General features: G+C 42.7%; 1 pseudogene; it reads left to right on the top strand.

Annotated features, from left to right (window-relative positions):
- Nucleotides 1–5,954, top strand: part of LOC107154538 — an 8,260-nt pseudogene extending 2,306 nt beyond the window's left edge.
- Nucleotides 5,955–26,002: the final 20,048 nt, after the last annotated feature.

The following is a 26,002-nucleotide window of genomic DNA, read 5'->3' as shown; positions in this document are numbered from 1 at the left end:
CCCTCCCTCTCTCTCTCTCTCTCTCCCTATCCCTCTCTCTCCTTCCTGATCATCATGTTAGCTTCCCTCTACCACACTCTTCGGCCATGATGTTTTGCCTCTCCCCAAGGCTCAAGGAATGTAGCTGACTGAGACTATAGATTGAGACCTTGGAACAGTGAGCCCAAAATAAACTTTTCCTTCTCTTAAATTGTTCTTGTCAGGTCTTTTAGTTACAGCAGCAAGAAAGCTGATTAAAACCATGACTTAATTACTGGGGCTGCCACTCAGCTGGCTGTCTCTTACACAGTGCCACCCTTAGTTATGTTGGCAGTTGAAACCAACCATCACTTTATACAAGTCAATGTACTTTTTTTGCACATCATAAGTCTTCTGATAATATTTTTCTGCCAATCAAACCACAAGGTCATATTTAAAGGCAGTTGTAGACTGTGAATTCTGTTAATAAGAAGAAAACAGATTGATACCTTCAAGAACGCGGAACAATTAAAATTGCGAACTATTGGAAATATGAGACAAAAAGGCTTAAAGTTTTTCCCAGTGAATTGGAGGCAGTGTTTACATGATTTTTTTTTTTTACTTCAGAGAGTATTTTTATAAAGCAAGATTTTTTGTACAGATAAACTGGCCATGTCAAATTAATTTCTTTTAATACTTTATAGGATCTTTTAGTGGTGTAGAGGTATGGAGAATGTGCCAGAGCTTTAGAGATGGTCCAATCAGGCTGCTAGGTCTTTGTTTTATTTTTCCTCTCAGTTTTTTATTGGTTCATTATAGTTGTACATATTGATGGGATTTTTACATATTCATACATACACACAATATAACAATATAATTTTGGACAATATCATTCCCCAGCATTTACCCCTTCTCTCCCTACCTCCCACCCCTTGGTCCCTTTCTTCTACTGATCTTCCTTTGATTTTTAGGAGATCCACCCCCATCTTTGTTTTCTTTTTACCTCTCTAGCTTCTGGGACTTTGCTTTTTTGATATGATTTCCATCCACTGAAATCTGGATGCTGGGAATTCAGGCATATTTGGCTCCCAAAGTCAGAAAGTGGTTGCTGAGAAGATCTGTCATAGATGTCTTAAATCTAAACATAACCAGACCTGGTTGTTCCTTGGGAAGCTCCAAATCCTCTAATGTGTGACATTATTTGTTTGTGGATACAATAACTACACTCGGAAGACCGTGGAGGAGAGGAATCTTGGAGGGAGATTTTCAGGGTACTGAAAACTCTGCAAGCTAGGAGGACTAAGTCTGAGTACTTGAATGGACTGATATGTCCTCAAATAGGCTGCATCGCCCCCCCCCAAGGAATGTAACTCTTCCCTTTTGTTCTTTCTTATCTGAGCCAAGATTAGAAATCAAAACGTCTCCTGTGTGTGTACACCAGGAGCCTGGGAGGGGTACCGTTTCCATTTCACATACACTTGCTTTCATCTGCTTGCCCAGGGATGGCCTGAGAAGACACCCAATATTCATACATCACAGGCAGGAGAATGCCTTCTAAAGAAATAATCTTTTTGAAATAAAATTTGAAGTCATATAGAAGTTTCATAAGAAGAATCAGATGCTTCTCTCTTTTCTCCCCTCATTTTATGACGGTGTTAATGATCATGGTCATGATGTATGCATAAACTGATTTTCATTTTTTATTTCATATTTGATTAAATTCTGTTTTGTTTTAGTTAAACCATCATATTGGAAAGCAGAAATTGAAATACAGTTTTCTTTTCTCTCTTTGTAATAAATATATGGTGGTTCCTTTTGGGGACTTCAGTTGGGTAATATTCCATGTGGGAAAAGGAAACATGGTATTAAGTCATGTGAAAAATGCTAATGCTAATGATAAAATGCATGCTGTGAGGGTGTGCCTTCAATCAAATGACTTAGGAAGAGAAAACTTGTCCAAATCAGATGGTAGTTTCTCACTGAATAAACATAATTTAAGAATATTTTGAAATGTTTTTATTTGCCAAATGCATTGAGATACTAGGTATAATATAGAGCATTTCCTAGAACCAACTTATCTTTTTATTTTTCATCCCGGTAGGGTGATTTGTTGTATGATAGTCATTGTCTTATACATGTGGGTGTAAATAAGCTTAAACTTCTCTTAGAAGTGAACAAGAAATACACATTGTCAACTTATTGAAAATTTTTTTATGTTCTGACTCCTTTTTCTTTGCATTGACATTTTGAGAGATTTTGTTTTAATTGTTATTAAAAAAAACCAAACCTTGGTAACTTGTTAGAGTCTGTAAATAAGTCAAAATAACACCTGGCATTTTGTCAGGGGAATGTTAAAGTTCATAAACAAGTCTGGATGGTGCCTGGCAAAATGCCAGAGGGAGTGGTTTGAGAAGTAACAAAAGCGAGCCATTAAGTGTAGAGATTCCTGATTGGTTGACTGATGTATCTAGTTTATGCTAATTAGATAAGCTGTGTGGAATGTATAAATACTGCTCCTGTCCTGGAATAAAGGGCTCCCACTCCTGCTGTATCAATGTACACAAGTTATTCGTCACCCCCCGCTTATTTTGCCCAGCCAGCCGGGCTGCGGCAGTAACTTCAGTGAAATCCCACGAAAACAATATAAGAACAGTAACAGCGAGGTGCTAATAATAATCAGAACTGGCATATTTCAGGTCAATATTCTTCTTTGCCTATAACAATCACAAATCCTAGATTAATTTGACTTGCTGACCTTCACCACTATCTGCGGGCTAAACTGGGTCCCTGGTGATGGGGGTGGCAGAAAGCTGCTTGTGGACAACCTTTGCAGCCCAGCCTAATCCTCATGCTCCCCCTCCCCAACACACACACACACACACACACACACACACACACACACACATACACTGTGCTCCCAGAGAAAGCAGAATCTGATTTCAGGACAGCTGGATTCGACACCATTAGTCTTTGTTCTCCTGAGCAACTGACCCTTTGGGGTCACCTGCTATGAAATGGGGAGGCCTCTTCTGACCTTAAGAAACTCATTTTTTTTGAGAGGTGAGAGAGAGAGAGAGAGAGAGAGAGAGAGAGAATTTTTTAATATTTATTTTTTAATTCTCGGCGGACACAACATCTTTGCTTGTATGTGGTGCTGAGGATGGAACCCAGGCCGCATGAATGCCAGGCAAGTGCGCTACCGCTTGAGCCACAACCCCAGCCCTAAGAAACTCATTTTTTAAAATCAAATGATAGAAAACCCTTGAAGGGGTATAATTACTTAAAATCAGATTCAGAGGGGTCAGCCACTGACCCAGGTCTTGGAATTTCCCATACTTCTTTCATGACAGTCCCCGAAGGGGACTCAGCAAAGAGTTCTATTTGCTGGGAACAGTCACCTCCAAGTCTGAATAAGCAGGAGGTTTCAGTTTCATCAAATCCACCACCACAGGCCCAAAGCAACAAAGCCAACCAATCATGGACTAAAGTCTCCAAAGTTGTGAGCCAAAATAAACCTCTCTGTATAAGTTTATTTTCTCTAGTATTTGCTAAACTGACAGAAATTTAACACAGCAGGAATGTGGAATCAGAGTTCTGCTCCTGCATCCTAATCCCCACTCTCCCTGCTGAAGAGCTCCAGCAATTTCCAGTTCAGGCTTTCCTACTGTTGGTCTCTTCTGCCCCCTAGTGGATTCTCTCCTTCAGCTTGTACTCCAAGCAGCCAGGTAGAGAGTTTGAAGTTAAAGAACTGAAATTTCCCAAAATCCTAACCTCCAGTTCCAGGCTTGCTCCACACCATGTCCAAAAGGACTGGTCTTCCTAGGTCCCTTACTGGTCCTGGTCAAGTCTCAGGACACAGTCTTTACACCAAGTTGCTAGGTGTCTTAGGCAAGAAATCCTCGCTCTCTGTCTCCATTAACTCATCAGAAGGAGCTAGAAAATCTTTGCTGGGTAGGTAATTCTGATACATCTACAGAGGGAGAAAGGACTCTAACCTGATTTCCTGGTAAAGAGCTAAGGTAGGGGTTGCCCCCACCAAGGATCTACAAAGACAGTCCCCGATTATAAGGATTCTGAAAGACTTAGAACCTTGGTTAAGTTCCCAGGCAAATTCTTTGTCATTCTTTGCTTCAGATCATCCAGGGTCTTCCAGGGGGAAGATATAGACAATAAGGACCAGTGGCTAGTGTTTAGGGACAGCAGGGCTCCATGAGCATGTTCTGTATTTTGTGGGGGTAAGGGCAGTGGGGATTTAACTCAGGACTTGGCCCATGCTGAGCACTGTTCTACCACCAAGCTATACCCCCAGCCCTGTTCTGTGATGATCCAAGAGAAGGGGTGTTCTGCAAAGCAAACTGAGAGGGGATCAAGGGCTTGTCTTGGTCTCCCTCAAGTACATACACTCACTGACTTGTTTATAAACATTTACTGGGGGCAAACCTGGGGACACAAAGAGGGTAGATCTGATCCAAGGGGGTCTGTCCAGTGATGGAGAGAAACCCATGGCTATTTTAGGAGCAATGAAGGAAAAGGAAGAATGCTCCCTTTATGGGCGGTATATCCATGTGGATCTCACAGATGAATGGGCACTGACTGGTGCTGGGGGCACCTAGCAGAGGCAGTAGCAGGCAGTGGAGAGGGAAGGGTGTGTCCCAAGGATAACAAGAAGCACACGGGGTGGGGCCAGAAGACCACAAAGTTTCCAAGCATTGGTCCTGCAGTCCAGAGGCATATTTTAGAGAAATCTGAATAGGGGCCTGTTAAGAGTCAGGCTTCGTTTTGAAAAAACGTTTTTCAAAAGGTGTGAGGCCAGATTTGAAGATGGGGACCCCAGCACTAGGGATGGCAGGAGGCGTAGTTCCACATGGTGACCAGGAGCCAAAATTCCTATGAAATTGATGAGTGACAATACCAGAGAGGAATGGACACTTGTGGACTGTCTGTAGGCGTTTAAATGTACAACCAACTTAGAAGAGGCAGCAAGTCATTAAAAGAGAGTGTTTATCTAAAGTATATAATTCCATAATTCCACTGCTAGGAATTTTTCCTGGTAGAGCAGGAAATAATCAAAGCCATAACCAAAGACTTACAAACAAAATGTTTAGTTCAACATTAATAATGATAGAAAAAAAAAACTAGAAAAATAGTCCAAATATCCATGAGAAAGAGTGGGACAAAGCAGTGTGACACAACCATCATAAAGCATCTTACACAAACCTTCAAAATGTTTGTGAAAAATAGAATCTGGCGTGAAAGTTAACACTCAATGAAGTTTTATTATTATTATTATTATTATTATGAAAAATAAAGACATCAGTATCATAAAAATGTTTCTGAAGCATTTCTAATATAAGAAAATTCATATTTTCAAAAGAAAGATACTAATAAATAGAATGCTTCCAATGAAGTTCTGAATACATATGTGCTTGTGATGGTTAATCTTGATCATCAAATTGATTGGATTGAGAGACGTCCAAGAAATTAACAAACTGCACTCCTGGGTGTGTCTTTGAGGGTGTTTCCAGAGATAGTTTGTACATAGGACAGCAAACTGAGGGGGTGGCTCTACCCAATAGGTTGGAGACCCAGAGGAAAAGTGGAAGAAGGAGCAGGTACAAGTTGAATTCTTGCACCGGAGTGTCTTTTGCTGCTGCCATCACCCACGGACATCAGACAACAGCTTCTTCAGCCCTTCAATGTGCACTTGCACCAGTGGCTCTCCACGGAGCTTCCAGGCCTTCAGCCTTGGATTGCATCATTAGTCCCTCTTGTTCTGAGACTCCAGCTTCTTAAACTGAGCAGCTACTGGTTTCTCTGGCTCTCCAGTATGTAGACGGCCATTGGGACTAGCCTCTGATGGTATAAACCAATCTAATAAATCTCCTTTTTATATTTGTGTGTGTGTGTGTGTGTGTGTGTGTATATATATATTCTGTTTCTCTAGAGAATCCTGACTGATCACTCCCCTTCCTCCTCCCAGTACAGGACCCCCCTAATCCCTGGTCCTTCCTGGACAGTCATCCATGGCTAGGACTTCCTGAGATACTTTTTCTCCCCACCCTTTTTGGGCCAGTCTAACCTACTCCATGTCCTTTCTTCCTCAGCCTGGAAACCCTGCTGTGGGCCAACCCACAGGAATCCCCTCTTCCTCTCCGTCCTGCTCAGCTCCTGCCCACCCCCAATCCCTCCCCATCACTCCTGATAGTCCATGGAATTAAGAACATTTAGTGTTGTTGACTTCACAAGCCCTTAAATTCTTCAATTTCTTATCCAGTGGTAGGTTCAGAGCTAAAAGAGAAATCAGAAGAAGCTGGGAAGAAACTGCCACACAAAAAGCCCACAAGAACTTTAGGACACTTGCCAAAGATAAGCTCCTAACTCCCAGGGAACCAGTGTGAGGAAGGAAATAGGTGCCTCATAATTTCTATGAGGCTAAACAAAGTCTTTGTTGGAGGGAATTTATGTTTTGACACTGAGAGAGGGTGTCTTGTACAATTAGAAGTAAGGACATTTTTACCTGAGGCTTCAGCACTCAGGGGACCTGGGCTCTCTCTCACACACACAGGTGACCAACCAGTGGCCTCAGGACATGGTGATTCTCTAAACTCTGTGGCACAGAAGGTCACCTGTTAGCTTCCTTTGGTGGAGAAAGCAATATTCATTGGAAACACTTCATTCAATGGTGAATGTCAGCAGGAAAACTAGGTCCTTTACTGATATTTTCTCTGTGAGGCTGACTAGCAGGATCTAGAGCTCCAAACACTCCCTGACAATGAAGGAGACAACTATACCCAGCCCCATCCCAGCCCCTCCTGCAGTCCCTGGGATTCAGCCCCTTCACTGTACCATGGGAGTTAGAGGCAGTGGGTCTCAAGACCAAGGGTCAGGTCTGTGTCACCATGAGTGGGGGCTGTGAGGGTACAAGGTGTCTCCCCATCAGCTCCTATCAGAGTCTCCTGTGGCTACTGAAACATATCACCTTAAATATAGTGGCTTAAACTAATATGCATTTATTCTCTCATAGGTCTGGAGGTCGGAATGTATTTGGGGTGGGGTGGGGATTAAAACCAACGTGTCAGCAGGGCTGGGCTCCTTCCAGAGGCTCTGGAAAAGAATCCATATCCTGGCCTTTTCCAATTCTTAGAGGACACTGCATTCCTGGGCCACCTTAGTGACCCCAGATATCTATCTCCTGGCTCTTTCCTCCAACTTCAAAGTTGGTAATGCAACATCTACAAATCTCTCTTTCTGCCCTTTAAGTCTGTCTCTCCCTTTTTCTCTCCCTCCTCTCTTCTCTTTCTCTCTCTCTTCTCCCTCTCCCTCTCCCTGTTTCTCTCCTTTACTTTCATCCCCACATCTTCTCTCACTCTGACCTCCCATCTCCCTCTTTCCCTTGTAAATACCCTGCCTTGAGACCACCCAGATAATTTGGAGCTATCTCTCAGGCTCCTTAACATCATCCTCTCTGCAAGATTCTTGTGCTCACACAATATAACACATTCCCAGTTTGTGGGGTTAGGAAGCACAGTCTTTGGAGTCTTCATTCAGCTTACCTTAGCTCCATTCTCAGTTCTCTGGGTATTTGGAGAGCCTTCTTCCCTATTCCTCTCCCTCCATGTGTCCTGTACAGTCTCTGGTTTGGGCTACCACTGGGGCCTCCCAGCCCAGGCTCAACCCTGCCATCCTCCCCGGTCTCCCATGGCCTTTCTGCTTTGGGAGTCATGCAGAAGGGGCTGCTTTCAGGCACAGCTCTGAGGCATTTCCTTCCCATGGCCCCCGACAAGTTCTCTCCAGACCTACTTCATTGCCAAACCACCCTTGAAGGAAGAACCTATGAGAATCCTCATCACATGGTAGAGAAATGATGGCCCAGAGACCCTGACTGACCTGATCAAAGCTACAGAAGAGACTCAAGTCCCAATCTCATTGCTAACTCAGGTGCTGGCTACCCTCAGTCCATACCAGATGGACCCCTGCTCTATCCAGCTTTCTCCATGGAGAGCTCAGGGCCCACAGGACCTAGGACACCTGCCCCAGGAACCATAACCTAGGGACAGGGACTTCAGACAAGGTTCCTTGTACTTTTTACCCTACTTCTAGATTTTTTTAAAAAATCAAGGTTGAGACACATGGGGAAGGGACCATGAAAGGGTCCAGACCTTGTGTGGCGTCTCCAGGAAGAGGGGGGTCCCTCTTCCTGGAGATGCCACACAAGACCTGGTCCAGGGCTCTTGCTCTCCCCTACCTCTGGGAGGGTCAGTTTTTGGCAAGTGCCTCTTTCAGCCCAATATCTGCTCTCTATACCCAGTTGCTCCCTCTAGTTCCAGGAATTCTCAGCAATATCTTAATGAAGGACAGGGAGAGCTTTCCCAAGGGAAGAACCATGGAGCTTGGGGTTAGGAGTCCAGGAAAAGGGGAACCCATGGTCTTCTCAGGACCCAGAACTAAGGATCAGTAGGGACTCCAGGAATGACTGTTGAAGGTGACCGTGAAACTCCCTGGGAAAAGGCCAGGACAGCACACACATGTCCTGCAGAATACCAGGCCTGTCCCCATTTTCACCTCCTGATCCCTGTAGTATACTTCCACTCTTGTCCCAGGAACCATGGCCTAGGGACAGAGACTTCAGACAAGGTTCCTTATACTTTTTCCCCTTCTTCTAGATTAAAAACCTAAAGTTGTTAGGGCCCAGAAATCAGCTGGTATGGGCTGGGTCATAGCTCAGTGGCAGAGTGCTTGCCTAGCACATTTAAGGGACTGGGTTTGATCCATAGCACCACATTAAATAAATACATACATACATACATACATACATACATACATACATACTGTCCATCTACAACTATAAAAAAAATTTAAAGAAATCAGCTGGCACAGTGGACATTCAGTGACCATTGACTTGAGATGAGAATCAGGAAAGCCCTATCACTAAGTCCGAGTACTTATAAGGCCATAGGAATAGGGATCATTCACCATAAGGGGTGGTCTGTGTGGAAACATGCCTGGTAGATACCCTGGGAGTCATCCTGATCATCAGCTACTCTGTCCCCAGTATAGACACAGGGCTTCTGATGACTCTAGCTCTGTGATACAGGGCATCCTATTGGTGAAGGTGAGGAGGTCAGCGTGAGCAAAAGCACAAGAAAGTACACTTCTTGCTTCCTTCATGGCTAAGGCCAGCACACACAGGCCCCACTGCAGCACCCCGGTCCCTCCACCTTGAAGACCCCAGACTCCTGTTTCCTGGACTGACATCCTATTCATCAACCAGAAAATCCTTGGGTTCTGTGCCACATGGCTAAGCCCTGGTATGTTTCTAGGACTCTGCCAGATCAGGGGACAAAGGGAGGAAGGAGGTCTAGGGCCTCACCCTGGGAAGGAGGGAGAATCAAACACAGGAAGTAACCACTGGCAGAGAGAGGGAACTAGGAGAGGATGCTGGGATGCAGGCCCAGGGTGAGGCCTCACAGGGTGCATAAGAATTCTGGGAGCAGATGAGTAGAATAGGCCACAAGCAAGGGGAGAGGCTTTGAATAAGCAGAAGTACAGGGGCAGGGCTCAGGGGGACAAGTAGAAGCCCTACAGACCTTATCTCTTATCAGATCCGCCATTTCAAAAAGCAGATCCAATATTGAGATATTATTGAGCTGACTTCCCCCTTCCTATTACATTTTTAAACACAAGGACACTAATTATTGGGCTTAGTACTCACAGATTTTGTGAGGCTGATATCAAGGATCATCATCCCATTCCACAGGTTGGAAAACTGAGGCTGAAAGAAGTTAAATCCCAAAGAGTGAGGCAGAATGAACTACTGGTGTCCTGACATTCCAGCCCAGGGTCTCCCATCTGAAGAAATGAGGCCAGGGGCTGGGATATAGCTCAGTTGGTAGAATGCTTGCCTCACATGCACAAGGCCCTGGATTGGGTCCCCAGCACAGAAGGAAGGAAGGAAGGAAGGAAGGAAGGAAGGAAGGAAGGAAGGAAGGAAGGGAAAGAAAGAGAGAAAGAAAAGAAAAAGAAAGAAAAAAAAAGAAGTGAAGCCAGAAGAGGAAGGGATCTGCCGATGCTCACACAAGGGTACTCTTATATGGAGCACTGCCCTCTGTTAGGAACTAGACATGCTTACATGAAGGACTCTCCCTCCAACATTCCAAAGCCTAACCCCAGTCAGAGGTGCAGAAGGAGCCCCAAGAGCAGACATCAGCAGAGTCAGGGTTGCCGAGTCAGGGCTACAGACCCAGTGGCCATCCCTCTACTGAGTGGCCAGGGGGAGGAATGGCAGGATGGCAGCAAAGGGCCTGTAGGAACCCAGGATGTTGTTGTTCCCAGAGGAGACTGTACAGGGGAAAGAGGGGAAAGAGCTGCATTCAGCCCAGCCCTCATCAGCTCTTGACTTTGGGTAATTCACTCCCCCTCTGTGGGCCTCAGATTTCTCCTCTAAAAGGAATGATAACAACAATCTCTCACCTGCAGAATGGATTTGGATATTAATTGAGACAATGACTACAGTTTGTCTGGCCCATGGCACCAATTCTCAATCATAGCTGTCATCTCCTGGCCTCTTATCCAAACCTACCTCAGACATGCTGTGTGACCCTGAGCAAATAACTTCCTTTCTCTGAATCCCAGCCTTACTATGTGCTGGAGCCTATATATTTGGGGCTGTGGGAAAGATTGAGAGACTATATTGGTGATCATTGTTCACATTCAGGACACAGGAAGAGGATTTGATCCCTTCTGCCCCAGCTAATACCTGGTCCCTTAGTTTATGCTGGAGGTCACAGTCTGGTCTTCTTGGAGTGGCTGCCTTTGATATAGAAGGTTGGTGGGATCTCCAGCCCCAGCACCTCCAGCAGCAGGGATTACTGCCCTCTTACTCTGCCTGGACCTCAAAGCCTGCACTGTCAGACCCTCAGAAGTCCCAACTATCCAGTCTAGCTGCCCCAGGAGCCAGAGGCCTAGGAGCACCATGGAATCACTGGGGGAGCCTGGAAAGGAGTCTTAGAGAATGGACCCTGTCACTCAGCTACACAGAAGAAACTGAGGTCTGGAAGGGTCACACCCAGAGCCCTATCCACCAGTCTCAAGGCCCAGTGCTCCTCACACAGGCTGTTGTCATATGCCTCTGACCCTGAGGGGATCTCTTCTCAGTCAGCCTTCAGCCCATGATTTATACATTGAGACTCAGCCAGGGAACCCAGGTCTGTGAATGGGGCCAAAAAGCCAGTGCTCCCTGCCTTCTGCCAGGCCTTCCAGCCTCAGGTTCCCCTCTGGTCACACAAGCTCATCATTGCCTGCCTTTGTCCCTCTGGGCCTATGAGGCTAAAGCACATTCATTGCTAAACATCCCATCCCCGATTATTGATCATGATTGACATGCAGAGGGTGAGAGGAGCCATTCCTCCTTCTAACTTGGGGAGCCAAGTGACTCTACATTACAGACCCAGACCCTACTCTCCAAGATCCCCCCACCCAGCCCAAGGGCCCCAGGACCATACTTGGGAGAGGAATGTGGAGTGGTAGGGAACTCACCCAGGGCGGTGGACAGCCAAGTGGTCAGAATCCAGTCACACAGTGAAGATGCACAATTCACCTGCATCACCTGATTATTGTCTTCCATGGGCCCTTGGAAGTGACCCAGTTGTATTTCTGGCCAAAATATCCAAGACTTCCTGTACATGTGTCCTCCTCACACACATATTCACACACACTCAACCACACACCTCCACACATCCACAAACCCAGAACTCCAACGCTCTAGCCAACAGTGTCCTCTAGAGGCCTCTGTTGTCCCCTCCCTAAAATGTCTCCACCCCATCACTAATAACCTCCAGGAGTGTGGTGGAAAATCCTCGGGTCATGGATCTTGGAACAAAATTGTCTCCTTCCACATGGGAGGGAATGATTTCTCCAAGGCCACACAGCAGGCCTGGTTCCCTACTCCTGGTCAGTGTTCTCATCCTTTCCCACCTGGCCTGGGTATGTGGATTCCAGCTAATTCCAGCTAATCCCAGGGCCCTACCAGAGCCCAGGGTTGCACCTTCTCCCAAGGGAGGGGCTGGGGCAAAGGATATTCAGGTGCCACGTAACCCTCTTCTCCTAACACAGGATGTACAGCTCTCCAAGAGGGGAGACATCACCTTGAAGAGAGTAATTTTCAGACCAAGAGTACCAGAGATGTTTTCTCACTTCTTCCAGGTGGGATGAGTTATAGGTAGGGGATAGATCTGAGGTTTATGGCAAAAATGCTAAGAACATGGACACAAACACCAATACACCCCCAAGCAGAAGTAACAGATACTAATGTCAACTATTGCATATGCTTTTACTAAGAAAGGAAAAACAAAGGATCATGTTAGGTCCCCTTTGTTCCCCTCCCCAGCCCCAGATTCAAACCCTTCCTCCTTCCCCAGTATAACCTATAACTACTCATTCCACATATATCCACTGATCATCTCAATACCAAACAAAGCTTTGGGACCTGAGGACATAGCCTAAATGACCTAGGGTCTCAATCCTAGAGGAAAGTGCCAATTGATGACACAGACCCAGAACAAATACCACATGATGTCTAACATGGTGTCATGTGTTCTTTAAGAGGGGAGAATGACAACTTCTGGTTAGCTGAATGGTCACCACCCTAAATGAATAAGGGGACCAACACTTCAGGTGCATGGGGAAGAGTGCTCCTGGCAGAAGGAACTGCAAGTGCAAAGGCCCTGAGGTGGAAAATATACCTAGCAAGTTGCAGGGACAGCAGGTAGGCTAGGAGTCAGGATCCAAGGAACAAAAAGGGGAAGGGATGCAGGATAGGAAGCCCCATGTGTCCTTAAGGTCTTGCAGACATCTGTAATGAGCACTTTAGGATATCACGTGGGACATACCCTTTTTCTTTTTTTGAGACAGGGTCTTGTTAAGTTGCCCCAAGCCAGCCTGGAACTTGTGATCCTCCTACCTCAGCCTTCCAAGTATCTGGGATTACCACCATGCCCTGCTAGCAGCCCCATTCTTGAAGAAGCAATATTTTTGCTAATATGAACATGAGTAGTGCTATGGTTTGAATATGTCTCCCAAAGGTTCATGTATTGGGAGCTTGATCCCTAATATGTTAATGTGGGAGCTGAGAAACCCTTAAGATGTGGGACCTAGCAGAAGGTCTTTGGGTTTATGGGGGAGCTGCCCTGAAAAGGCACATTGAGGTAGTTCTCATGCAACCCATTGGTAGTTTTTTTGCTGAGGGTTGTAACAAAAGCCTGAATCTGGCCTCACGATACAATCACTTGCTCCTGCACACACTCCCACCATTGTCATTGGCCATGAGGTGTTGAAGTCCAGGGAGATGCTTTCTAGTACCTGCACCATGCCATTTGGACTATGAGCTAAATTAACTTCTTTCCTTTATAAAGTTAGCCTGCATAAGGTATTCAAGCTCACTAATACAACAAGTATGCACTGTTGTTTGTGATTTTAAAACAAGACCATTATAGACATAGGCACAGGAAGAACAAACCTGAAATTGGCTAACCAGGGCCAATTGTTTCCATAGATCAAGAGCATGTGACTACTATCAGTGAGATGCTGGCTGCAGAAGCTATGTTCACTTAACTGCAAACAAAGAACCTATGGAGAGCAAGGCTTGAAGGGACAAGGAAGCCACTTTCCTAGAATAATGTGATGGATCTGCAGACTGAAGAGACTAGAGGTGGGCTGGCTGTTTCTAGCCACACTACAGAAACTCAAAACCTAGAATTCTCACTTCAAAAAGGGTCATTCCCATCATAGATGCAGGACCAAGCATGTCTCCATCTTTCATGACTCCCATGATCTGTTAATGGGAGGGTGAGCCTATTCCCAGTGCTCCTGGCTGTCTCAGCTCCCAGGACATGTCCTCACTTGAGGGGCAAGAAATAAGGGACAATGGGGGCTAGGGCTATAGCTCAGTGGTAGAGCACTTGTCTGGCATGTGTGAGGCACTGGGTCTGACTCTCCACACCACATATTAAAAAAATAAAGGTCCTTTGACAATTTGACAACTAAAAAATATGTGTGTGTGTGTGTGTATATATATATATATATATATATATATATATATATATATATATATATATACACACACACACACATATTTTTTAAAAAGAAAAGAAATGAGGACATGCACCTCTCTGAAAGCCAGGGCAGTTCTCTTGGTTCACTATTTGCTGTAATTTAGATATTGAATGTCCCCTGATATTCCACAGGGTGATCCTATTGGGAGGTACCACGGACCTTTAGAAAAAGGAGTTTCGGAGAGAGGTCTTTAGATCATGGAGGCTTTCCCCCCAAGGGGATTGTGGGACCCTTGCCCCTTCTTGCTTCACCTGTTTTCCAACCATAAGGTGAGCAGTTTCCTCTGCCGTGTAGTCCACACCATTGCCATTTGGCATCTGCACCAGAAACATAAGTTATGGTTCTGCCCAATCAGGGAAAAGAACCTCTAAAATCATGAAACAAAATATTTTTCTCTTTATAATTCAATTAGAAAAATTATTTTGTTACAGCAATGGAAAGCTGAACCCCCAGGTTCCTCACTTGGACCAAGGAAAATGACCAGAAAATACAAAATTTTGGAGTAAGAAATTTCAAACAGGGAAGGTATTGTGATATCCTCTGTAAGGAGAGGTAATTCTGACATAAGAGAGTTGGTGACATCAGAAATGCAGCCCAGCAAGCCTTCTACAAGCCATAGAGAAACTACTGCTATGATTTGGATGTGGTTTATCCCCCAAGAGTCCATATGTTGAAGATTTGGTCTTTGATGTGGCTGTATTGTGATGAAATCTTTACAAGTAGGAAACAGGTCACTGGGTGGGGGGTGGGGGGTGGGGGCTGCCCTTGGGAGGGATTAAGGTAATTCTCATAGAATGCCAGTTAGTTTCTGTGTGAATGGTTATGAAACAGCAAGCCTTGACCCCTCTCCACTCTGGCTTCTTGTCTCATCATGTGATCTCCTCATCTTGCATGCATTCCTGCCATGACACCATCCACTATAATGAGATGCAGTCAAAGGAGGCTTTCATCAGAGGCTGAACCACCTGGGCTTGAACTTTCAGTCTCCAAAACTGGGGGATAAATAAACCTCTAAATAACCCAGTCTCGGGTATTTTGTTATAACAACAAAAAAGAAAAAGAAAAAGAAAACAGACTAATCCAGCTAAATAAGCTTGTGCTAAGAAAAGAAGTGCTGGCTCAGAATAGGCGAACCCAGATAGCCTGATAGAGGTGTACAATCAGACAGAGGTGTGCAGCCAGGCACCTACCAGGAACAGTGCATCCCTTAACCAAATGCTCTGTTATTCTGGTGAGTGTGCCCAGGGCTTGCATCTCTGAGGCTTTTGTGCTGCATTTAGGCATCTTTGACACAAATTCAAAACCACAAATATAAATCAATCACACCTGGAAAAGAAGACACCTGCCCAGACACACTGGATAACTATCTCTAGGTATGACCCCAGATGTGCCTGGGGTGTTGGGGAAGAGTACAGAATTCCAGAGAGGACTTGGAACACAGAGGGAAAATTCTAGAAATTCCTCTTAATCATAACCATGAAGCCCAGATGATCACAATGGGCGTGTTCTCCTCTTTTCCTTCAAAAGGATCCAGAATTTTCTTTACTCTTTTTTGTTAAGATTTCATGATCTATTTATCAAATTCTAACAAAAATGAATCAGAGTCTGAACTTTTGAATTGGTTTCCTGTTGAATTTACAGACTAAATAAGGAAGAACTTACATCTTGACTGCTGAGCCCATCAATCTATAAACCACTATGTACAATTAATAGGTTGTTTTTACTTTCAACAAAGATGTATAAGTTTCTCCATTTAAATCTTGAACATCTTTCTAGATTACTCCCAAAAGTGATTTATGTTTTACTGTAAATTGTATCATTTTTAAACATACACACACAAAAAATGTGCCAAGTTTTCTTATTGATTCTATTAGTCTATCTGTGAATTCTTTGGGAATTGCTATATATATAAAACATATCATCTGTGAATAGTGACATGTCCTCCCAACTCTTGTATCTTTCTTTTCCTTGCCTTATACCCTTCATCCAGGCTAGCACCCCACAACCATATGCAACAATTAAGGGGCATACTCATCCTGTTATGAGTCATAAAGGGATGTGTTTAAACAATTTACAATTAGACAAGATGGCCGATGTAAATTTCCTTAAAGATATCCTCATCAGGTTAATAAAGTTTTTTCTGTTCCTTGTTTACTGTTTTTATAAATAATTAATTAAATTTTATTGAATGCTTATTCTGCATATTTTTGTATGCTTATGATTTTTCTCTTTTCTCTCTAATGTGCACATAATGTACTGTTTCTGATATAAAGCTGACCTTGCATTCTTCAAATAAATGAACTAGATTTGTCCATCATGTGCTGTCACGTAATATTGCTGAATTCGGTATGATAGTGTATTGTTCAGAATACATGCATTTATATATCTGAGTGAGATTCAGCTATAATATTATTTTTCTGACTGTTCTCATTGGTTTTGTGACCACGGTTATATTTGCTTCATAAAATGAATTTTGAGGGGTCCTCTCTTTCTTTGTTCCCTGGAAGAGTTTGTTAAAATTGAACAGTGTTTTCCTTGTATGGCTAATCAAACTTGCTAGTGAAACTATGTGAGCTGGGAATTTCTTTTCCCTGGAAGAGTTTGTTAAAATTGAACAGTGTTTTCCTTGTATGGCTAATCAAACTTGCTAGTGAAACTATGTGAGCTGGGAATTTCTTTTCCCTGGAAGAGTTTGTTAAAATTGAACAGTGTTTTCCTTGTATGGCTAATCAAACTTGCTAGTGAAACTATGTGAGCTGGGAATTTCTTTTCCCTGGAAGAGTTTGTTAAAATTGAACAGTGTTTTCCTTGTATGGCTAATCAAACTTGCTAGTGAAACTATGTGAGCTGGGAATTTCTTTTCCCTGGAAGAGTTTGTTAAAATTGAACAGTGTTTTCCTTGTATGGCTAATCAAACTTGCTAGTGAAACTATGTGAGCTGGGAATTTCTTTTCCCTGGAAGAGTTTGTTAAAATTGAACAGTGTTTTCCTTGTATGGCTAATCAAACTTGCTAGTGAAACTATGTGAGCTGGGAATTTCTTTTGTTGAACAAATTTTAACTAATGAGTCAATGCCTTTAGTGGCTTTAAAAAAAAAATTGAGATTTTCTATTTTTATCGAGTCAAATGTGTGTTCAAATAGATTGTTTCAAAATTTGCTTATTTCATCTTCAATTACTGGCATAATGTTGTTTATAATAGCTTCTACATTTCAGGCTCTGCATGTGTCAAATGTCCCATTTCATTTCTGATATAAGTGACTTATGTCTTTTTTCCTTTTTCTTGCAACTTTGCTTTTTTGTTGTCATCTAATTATTTATTTTCTATTCCACTAATTTTGCTCTCTTTCTTACATCCCTCATTTTTTGTCTTTCTTACATCCCTCATTCTACTTTCTTCTGTTTATTTTGCTATTCTCTATCTGACTTCTAAGGTATATTCTTAGCTCATTAATTTCATCATTTGGTCCTGAATAGATACACACTTTAAGGCTATCAGTTTCCCTTTATGTACTAACTTAGCTGCATCCTGCCTGTTTTTACATAGTAGTCTCATTATTACTTAGTTCATTTATATATCATCTTCAGTTCAAATATTACCTCATTTTCATTTTTTAATTTTCTGACTGTTGGACAATTTAGCAATGTATTAATCTGCAAACATGTAAAGGCATTCTAGTTATATACTAGTTTAATTTTATGTGTTTAGGGAAGATACTTTGAAATTTGACATAGAGACTTACTTTATAACCCAATACATATTTGTCAAAGTTCCATGTCTATTCTTATCTCTGAAGATAATATACACATTGTAACTGTTGAATATAATGTTATATCTCTAAGTCCATTGAGTTGAGCCAATAATGGTCTTCCAATCTTCAATCTTCTATTTTCCTTTCGATTTTTATTTCTCTTCCTCTTAGAATTGTGAATATCTCTATATTTCCTTGCAAATTAATTAGTTATTTATATATAAATATATGTTATATATAATACATAAATTCATATTTATATTTATATTTAGTGCCAGGGATTAAACCTAGGAGCACTTAACCACTGAGCCACATTCCCAGCCCTTCTTATATTTTGAGACAGGGTTTCACTAAGTTGCTCAGGGCCTTGCTAAGTTGCTAAGGCTGGCTTTGAACTTGAGATCCTCCTGTCTCAGTCTCCAGAACAGCTGGGATTATTGGCATGTCCACCATGTCCAGCTTACTTTTTATTGTTTAGATTACATTATTAGGTATATACAAATTTAAAAGTTTCCTTCCTGATGAAATAAAAGTTTTATTAAAATAAAGTAACTGTTTATTTCATATGGTATTTTTTACCTTAAAGTTTCTTTTGTCTGATATCAATATAACTACACAAGTTTTCTTTTGGATAGGAATTTCATGGTATCTTTTTCCATCTGTTACTTTTGGCTCTTCTCTGGCCTAGCCCACAATTCCTGAAAATGGGAGTTTTTCCCCAAATTACTTTCTTCATGGAGCATTTCCTTGTAAAACGTTTACCAAGCACTTATATTACACAAGTCATGTCTGTTCTCCTTATGTTTCCAATTTAATTACATCTGTATTGTAGGATTTCTTGGCCTTTTTCTACTTCATTTATGGGTAGGAAAGAATTATCAGGTGCCCTTCCTTGTTGTGCTTTCATAGCATGTGTACTGATGTCTGCTATGGTCCATGTCAGTAAGCAATACTACAGGGTGCAGAAAACCCCATTCAAATGTCCTCAAACAAGAGGCTTTTGAATAACTGAAAATCCAGGGCTGCCTGCATTCAGAGCCCCTGTCCCTGTGTCTCTAGAATTCTCCCTGCCCTGCCCTGCCCTTACCCCACCTTGGCTGGTTTCTTTCATGGAGGCAAAATGGCTCCAGCAGAGCAGGGCCTAGCCCCTGCACATGGCACCACCCAAAGAAAGAGTTGGTCATCTGGACTGGGGTTATGGCTCAATGGTACAGAGCTTGCCTAGCATGTGTGAGGCACTGGGTTCAATTCTTAGCACCGTGTATAAATTAAGAAATAAAGGTCCATTGACAACTAAAAAAATAGTTAAGAAAAGAAAGAAAGAAAGAGGTGGTCATGAGACCAGATTCCAGGGCACAGAGAGGGCTTCTCAGTGGACCACCTCTGGTCACATGCCCACCCCCACCACTGCGATCAGGTACCAAGGATTAACAGCCTTTCCCCTGGGCACAACAGGAGAGGGACAACCTCATAGAGGCAACTGGCCATCCCCCCCAGGCCAGGGATAGTGGAGATTCCTGAGCAAGCACAGCCCAATAACCAACCAAAACTTCTAACAAGAGTTGACAGAATTCTGGAAATATACAGCTGGAATAGTGCCCAAGGCTTCTCAGTATAAGGAAACCCAGGGATGGAATGTGATGAAGATGTTCTCATTGACCAAACTTTAGTCATGATCCTCTGACTAGCCACCTTCTCAATTAGGCTTGACTTTGGGCTTCAGTTTTTGTCCTTGCAGAGCCTGAACTGCCCAGTTTTAGCAAGAATCCTGCTAAATTAGGTTAGCCAGAGTCTCACACCCTGAATAGCTGATCACCTCTGCTATATAAACTATCTCATCTTCCCCTACCTCCCCCGGCCCATGTCTGAACACCTGACTTACCTTCAGTAAGAATCCTATTAAACTGGTTTAGCAAGAATCCCTCTTTACCTTGGTGTTTTCTCTTAGTTGTTTTTCATCTACCAGCTCTGACCCTGCTCCTTAACTACAAATTCCCATTGGGCCATCATGTATCTGAAATTGAGCCCAATTTTATACTAAGGCCTCTTTTTTCCTTATTGTAATAGTTCCTGAATAAAATCAGCTTTTACTAATGTCAAGCTCTGTAACAAGTGGGGAATGTGCAGAGGAGATGGTTTCAGCCCATAGCAGAAAAGTCAGGTCAGCAGTGCTTTGTTCTTATAGGTCACTCTTGGGCCTACTTACTTCCTAAGAACAGGGAGAACTACCACAAATGGTAGTTTCAAGCAGATCCAACATTTAAGGAGTCCTCACTCTCAGGCTCTAACCCTTATTCTTGTGCAGCCCTGAGAATGGGTGCTTCCTATGTATAAGCTAGCCCCAGGGACCCTTGGCCTCACTCTAATCCTAGTATCTCTGCCTCTCACTATTACCAATTGTGATAGCTGTCACTTCCTTTCTACCACCCTGGTGTCTTTCAAATGTCTGTTTAGGGCAATGCTGACTCAAAATCATGTATTGAAGGTGGTTCTGGGAAACTTAGCTCAGTTAGGCAGGTTATAACAGTACAAAACCACAACACCCCTTTGTCAATGTGGCATTTCCACACACCTCCTTTAACTATATCAACTTCCAAATAATAGATAACAAAATCATGTTGTGCCCAGGGAAAAGGCTGTTAATCCCTGGTACCTGTTCTCAGTGGTGGGGGTGCGCATGTGACCAGAGGTGGTCCACTAATATGATAGCTGCCTTGTATAATCAAAAACATATTAATCCTGTTCCTTATAGAGGACTCAAGTCTATACATCCTTCATTTACTGTTAGGTGACATCTATTCCTCTAGCTATTGTACACTTTACGTGCATGCACGTGCACACATGCACACACACAACACCTTTGATATTCTGTAGTTTAGCTACAAAAATCAAAGGTAACCCACTATAAACACATTTTGTGTTGGATCATAGGGAATTTGGGGGTGGGAAGAAAGAGTTACAATAGGTTTTGTGTCTCTAATCTGAAAGCCCGAAATCTGATACACTGCAAAATCTGACATTTTTTGAGCAGCAACATGATTATGGTTTCGATAACAAGCTCATGTGTGAGACAATGCAAGGATGTTCAAAGGTAAAAAGATTAGATTATGAGAGCTGTAACCTAATCGGTGGATTAATCTACTGATACAGATTAACTAGGTGGTAACTATAAGCAGGTGGGGTATAACTAGAGGAAGCAGTTCACTGGGGGCCTGCCTTTGGGGTTTACATTTTGTCCCTGGTGAGCAGAGCTTTCTCCACTTCCTGGCTTCTGGTAGCTTTCTGCTCCATGCCACACACACCTTCAGGTAGTACTCCCAGGACTGAGACACAGAGGGCACTGTATCCCAAGCTCTGTTCTCCAAATTTGTCCTGATAGATTGATGTATCTTTTTCTCTCCCTCCCTTTTACTCCCCTTTCTCCACATACTATGGTGAAATGAGCTCCTGCCAGCCTTCTTACTCTTTGAGAACATGAAATGACAAGGTCTTCCACTGTCACCTTGAAGTGGGAAGAGAAATCTCCTCCCCTCTCCCTGCATCCATGAAACAAGGAAGCAACCAAGAGCAAAATGAACCTTGACCATCATGAAGGTCTGCGAGAGGCCTGGGAGTTCTTAGCTGAGATATAGTTTGCAGAAGACAAGGGCTCACAGAGAATCATGGCTGGGGTGCTTGTGAAAAAGTTGTTTTTAGGAAAACATGAATATGGCATGCATTAAGATTACAACATGAAAGTATAACAGTGAAACACAAGATGGTTGCAACCTATTTTCTTATTCTCCACTAGCCAAAGTGCTGACCCTAACCCTAAACTTGGTCTACTTTCCTGGTTAAATAAGTGCACCTCAGACCCCGAATACAGCAGAGCTGATGAGAATGGTGGGTGTTGAGGGGGAGCAGGCTTCCTCAGAGTAGCTATCTTAGAATAGGAACCCCACCACCACCTTCAGCCCATGTTCCTTTGGTGGCTGGGAGAGGAAGTGGCTGGACCATGTGGAGTTAGATCAGAAAGGGCCTTCAGACCAGGCTGGATAGTTAGGTTTCCATGAAATTCAATATGGTATCTGAGGAAGAGAGTGACCTCATCAGAATTGCAGGGTAAAGACAGGCTGCCAAAAGAAGAAAGGAAGGACAGAAGGGAAGGGAGGTCAAGGAGGACCTGTGTACTGGGCCAGCAGAGGAATGGCAGCAGCCTACACTAAGGTGGGAGCAATCAGATGAGAAAGAGAAGCTGTCAAGCAAAATACAGAAGCAGAAGTTGGGGGGAATTTGTGAACAAGAAGGCAGATGAGGAGGTGGTATCTGATTCCTGACTTGAGATCAGCAAACTGGAAACAGGAAACAGAGGGTGAAGAAACATTCTTGATTCACAGAGCAAATGCTAGTGGAGAGCTTACACCACAGCCCAGTGGGGTATGGTGCACTGAGAGACCTGTAGGCCCTTCCCAACCTAGTAGAAAGAAAGATGGACAGAGAGGGAGACCATGCTGAGTGCTTCTGGAGTGGGCACTGATGGGAGAGGGCTTCAAGTCTTGGGGTAAAACTCACATTTATGAGCCTTGGATACATACCACCCGCCTCCAAGGGAAGACCTGTATCCCCTGATCATCCCTACTGTGAGCCCAGGACAGCTCCTCACTTTTGAGGGTGGTCAAAAGTGGTCCCATGGTCCTGAGAGGTGAGTCCCAAACCCAGGAGGTATCTCTCCCTTTTCTGGGAGATGAGAGAATGTGAGGATTAAGTAGAGAACACACTGACCCTAGCTTGGTTAGATGTGACACCCTCTCATTTCTGGAGTTGCAAGAACTAGAAGATTTAAGAGAAGTAGAGAGGAGAGAAGTAAGAGGTGCTTCCAGCTATCTCTAGGGGGGGGGAAGACAAACTAGCCAAGCTAGGATCAGTGACAAGGGAAAGGAGGGATTTAATTTTGGTTTGCTTTTGTTTTTGGTACTGGGGATTGAACTCAGGGACACTCAACCACTGAGCCACAACCCCAGCCCTGTTTTGTATTCTATTTAGAGACAGGGTCTCACTGAGTTGCTTAGCGCCTCTCTTTTGCTGAGGCTGGCTTTGAACTCCCAATCCTCCTGCCTCAGCCCCTTGAGCCACTCGTGTTACATGCATGCACCACAGTGCCCGGCAGCTGGGATGGATTTAAAGACAAGGGGGGGAAAAAGAAGGAAAAGAAAATGAAGGCCAACGAAAAGACCTTCTGGACTTCTGGTGATCTACTAAAACCCTTTCAAATGCTTGCAGAGAACCACCAGAGGGCACTCGAAACACCTCCTTCCCTCACCACCCTCATTTGACCACCAGGAGGGTGGCATAGTGGAAAGCCATCTGACTTCAGGGAACACAGATAGCCACAAAAGCAGAAAGTGAGTGAGGCAAACAGATGTTCTCCAGCACATGCCCCAATAAACATTTTGACAACTAGACCAAGTGTTTGGACTCTGTGATGTGGTAGTGGTGGTCCACACATAGCATCATGGGGCAAAATCTTCTATCATTTTATACTCCAATTCCACACTCACCAAGCAACTTTATAACATGTTTTTCTGAGATATCAGATACTGACTATCAGAAGGTAGTTTTCCTACAAGAAAAAGGTTTATCTTTCCTCACTCCCAGAAAATCAATACATCCACCTTATGTGATGATGGTGAATGTCCACTCATCCCCAAGAACTGAGCAACCATGGCCTGTGATGGCTAAACACATTTGCCACCTCTGACATGTTCTGGATTACAACAGACTAGGGCTCCAATATTATATTAAGAAACATTCTTCCCCATGGTTGCTGGGTAGATCTGACACTAAATCACCACATACTTTGGGCAAGTCATCAGCTTTAATTTCCCAACCTGCAACTGGAGTGAACAGAAGTGACCATTCTCATAAGCCTTTGCAGCTGTGACAGCACTTCCCTCCTCCCATTGAAGAAGGTGCTGACAGTGTCTTGTGGGTGGGTGGAGTGGCATGAGAAGGCCGGGGCAGAAACAAAAAGGTGATAGGAAAGGGAGATGAGACTAAGGTCCCCCTCTCTCTTCAAATGACCATTACAGGTTCACTTAGGGAGGTGGGATGGATTTGGATGTGTATTTCTTTGCTACATCTGCAAGATTTTCCAAAAAGGAAGGCACAATGTAATGTTAAAACAACTTTGCAAGTGAGAATAAGAACTTAAAAATATATATTGTAAGGCTGGAGTGTTGCTTAATGGTAGAGTACATGTTTGTTATATGTAAGGCCCTCAATTCAAGTTTGTTATATGTAAGGCCCTCAATTCAAAAAAGTTTTCAAAATACCAGTAGCTTAATAATCAGCTGTACCTCATAATTTAATACACAGGTTTGCTTTCTGTACACCTCTGAACCCCAAAAGATTGTAGAGTGGCATCATTCTTCTATATTTACAACTAAGGACACTAAAGCTGTAGGTTATGACTTGAAAAGTTAGCTCCAGGCAGAGTGTGACACTGAACCAAAAAGTCAGAGAGAGGCAGCAGCAGGCAGACCTCTAGTCTACCCAGAAATAACACTCTACAAGTGGTTAATAACTCATAGAGATGGGCAGGGAATGAGCATGGCCTACTTGGATTAATTGAGCTAATATATTTTAAAATATAAAGATGAAAATTAATTATGACTTGCTTAAAATATTAATAACAGAATTTCTTAAGTAACAAGAAAATAATTTTATAAAAAACAGAAAACAAAGTTCAACAATTTGCCGTTTATAAGTTACAGACACACAGCAAAATATATACACAAGTTAAAAAAGTAAAACACTAAACTCAATCATGCAAATGCAAATTCAAGAAAAGCAAGAGGCTTCAATCACAATTTTGGAAAAGTTGAAGCTAGAAGCATTAAAAGAGGTAAACAGGGTACTAAAAGGCACAGTTTTTAATATGTAATTATTAAAAATGCCTATTTCTCAAAAGAAGATTTGAGAAAACTACACCAACATACATAAAAAGAGAAATAAATATTGAAAATGAAATAGAAGCCAGACATGATAATGTGCACCTATAGTCCCAGCTACTCAGGACACTGAGGCAGGAAGACCACTTGAGCCCAGGAGTTTAAGGTCAACCTGGGCAATACAGTGAGACCCTGTCTCAAAATAATAATAATAATATTAACAACAACAAAAAAAAAAACAATTTAAAACTAAAACATAAAAGTGAAATATAAATCACACAAAAAAACAAAAGGAAAAAGCATACAAAATCAGACTATGAAGGGCATATGTGAGGCACTGGATTTGATCCTCAGCATCTCAAAAAAATAAGTAAAATAAAAGTACAACTAAGAAAAAAAATCAGACTAGGACTAGACCAGGTAAATGAGTGTTCATAACTGGGGGTCACAGAGTCCTTTCAAAAGATGATGGATGCTACAAGCTCCCTCCCAAAACAATCCATTAATCCACAAACACACACAACTTGTTCAATTCTTAGGGGCTCCTAAATCCCCTTCATGCTTAGTCCCAGGTAGTTCCTTAGACCCCAGATTAAAATCTCTAAAATAAATGAAATTTATACAGAGTATGGATTTGAATTAAATAATCCAAAAATTGAGTTGACAAATAGAACTGATGAAATAAAAACAGTTTTTGAGAGAACACAAATGCTTTATAAAAGTTGATAATATACCCTGGCCCAAAGCAGTTCAATGGACATTTAGAAATGTTGATAATACAGTACAAGAAATAAGCAGCAAAGACCTACGCATTAAACAATTGGGAATATTTTTTAGAAAACATCTGGGCCAAAAGGAAATTTCCAATGCTGTAATAACAACCCCCCCCCAAAAAAAACAAAACAAAACATCAAAACGTACAAAGAGAGCAAACAAAGCTATGACTATAATGAGAACACCATAGACCAAAGTGCCTACATTTATTAGTGATAATAAAAATATGATTAATCAGCCAGTCACAGTGGCTGTAATCCCAGCATCTTGGGAGGCTGAGACAGGAGAATCGAGAGTTCAAAGCCAGCCTCAGCAACTATGAGGTGCTAAGCAACTCAGTGAGACCCTGTCTCTAAATAAAATACAAACTAGGGCTGGGGATGTGGCTCAGTGGTTAAGCACCCCTGAGTTCAATCCCTGGTACCAAATATATATATATATATATATATATATATATATATATATATATATATATATATAT

Source organism: Marmota marmota, unplaced genomic scaffold (assembly GCF_001458135.2).
Source record: "Marmota marmota marmota unplaced genomic scaffold, marMar, whole genome shotgun sequence".
NCBI lineage: Eukaryota > Metazoa > Chordata > Mammalia > Rodentia > Sciuridae > Marmota > Marmota marmota.
Note: the sequence above shows the minus strand (reverse complement) of the source record. Positions and strands in the feature narration are given on the sequence as shown.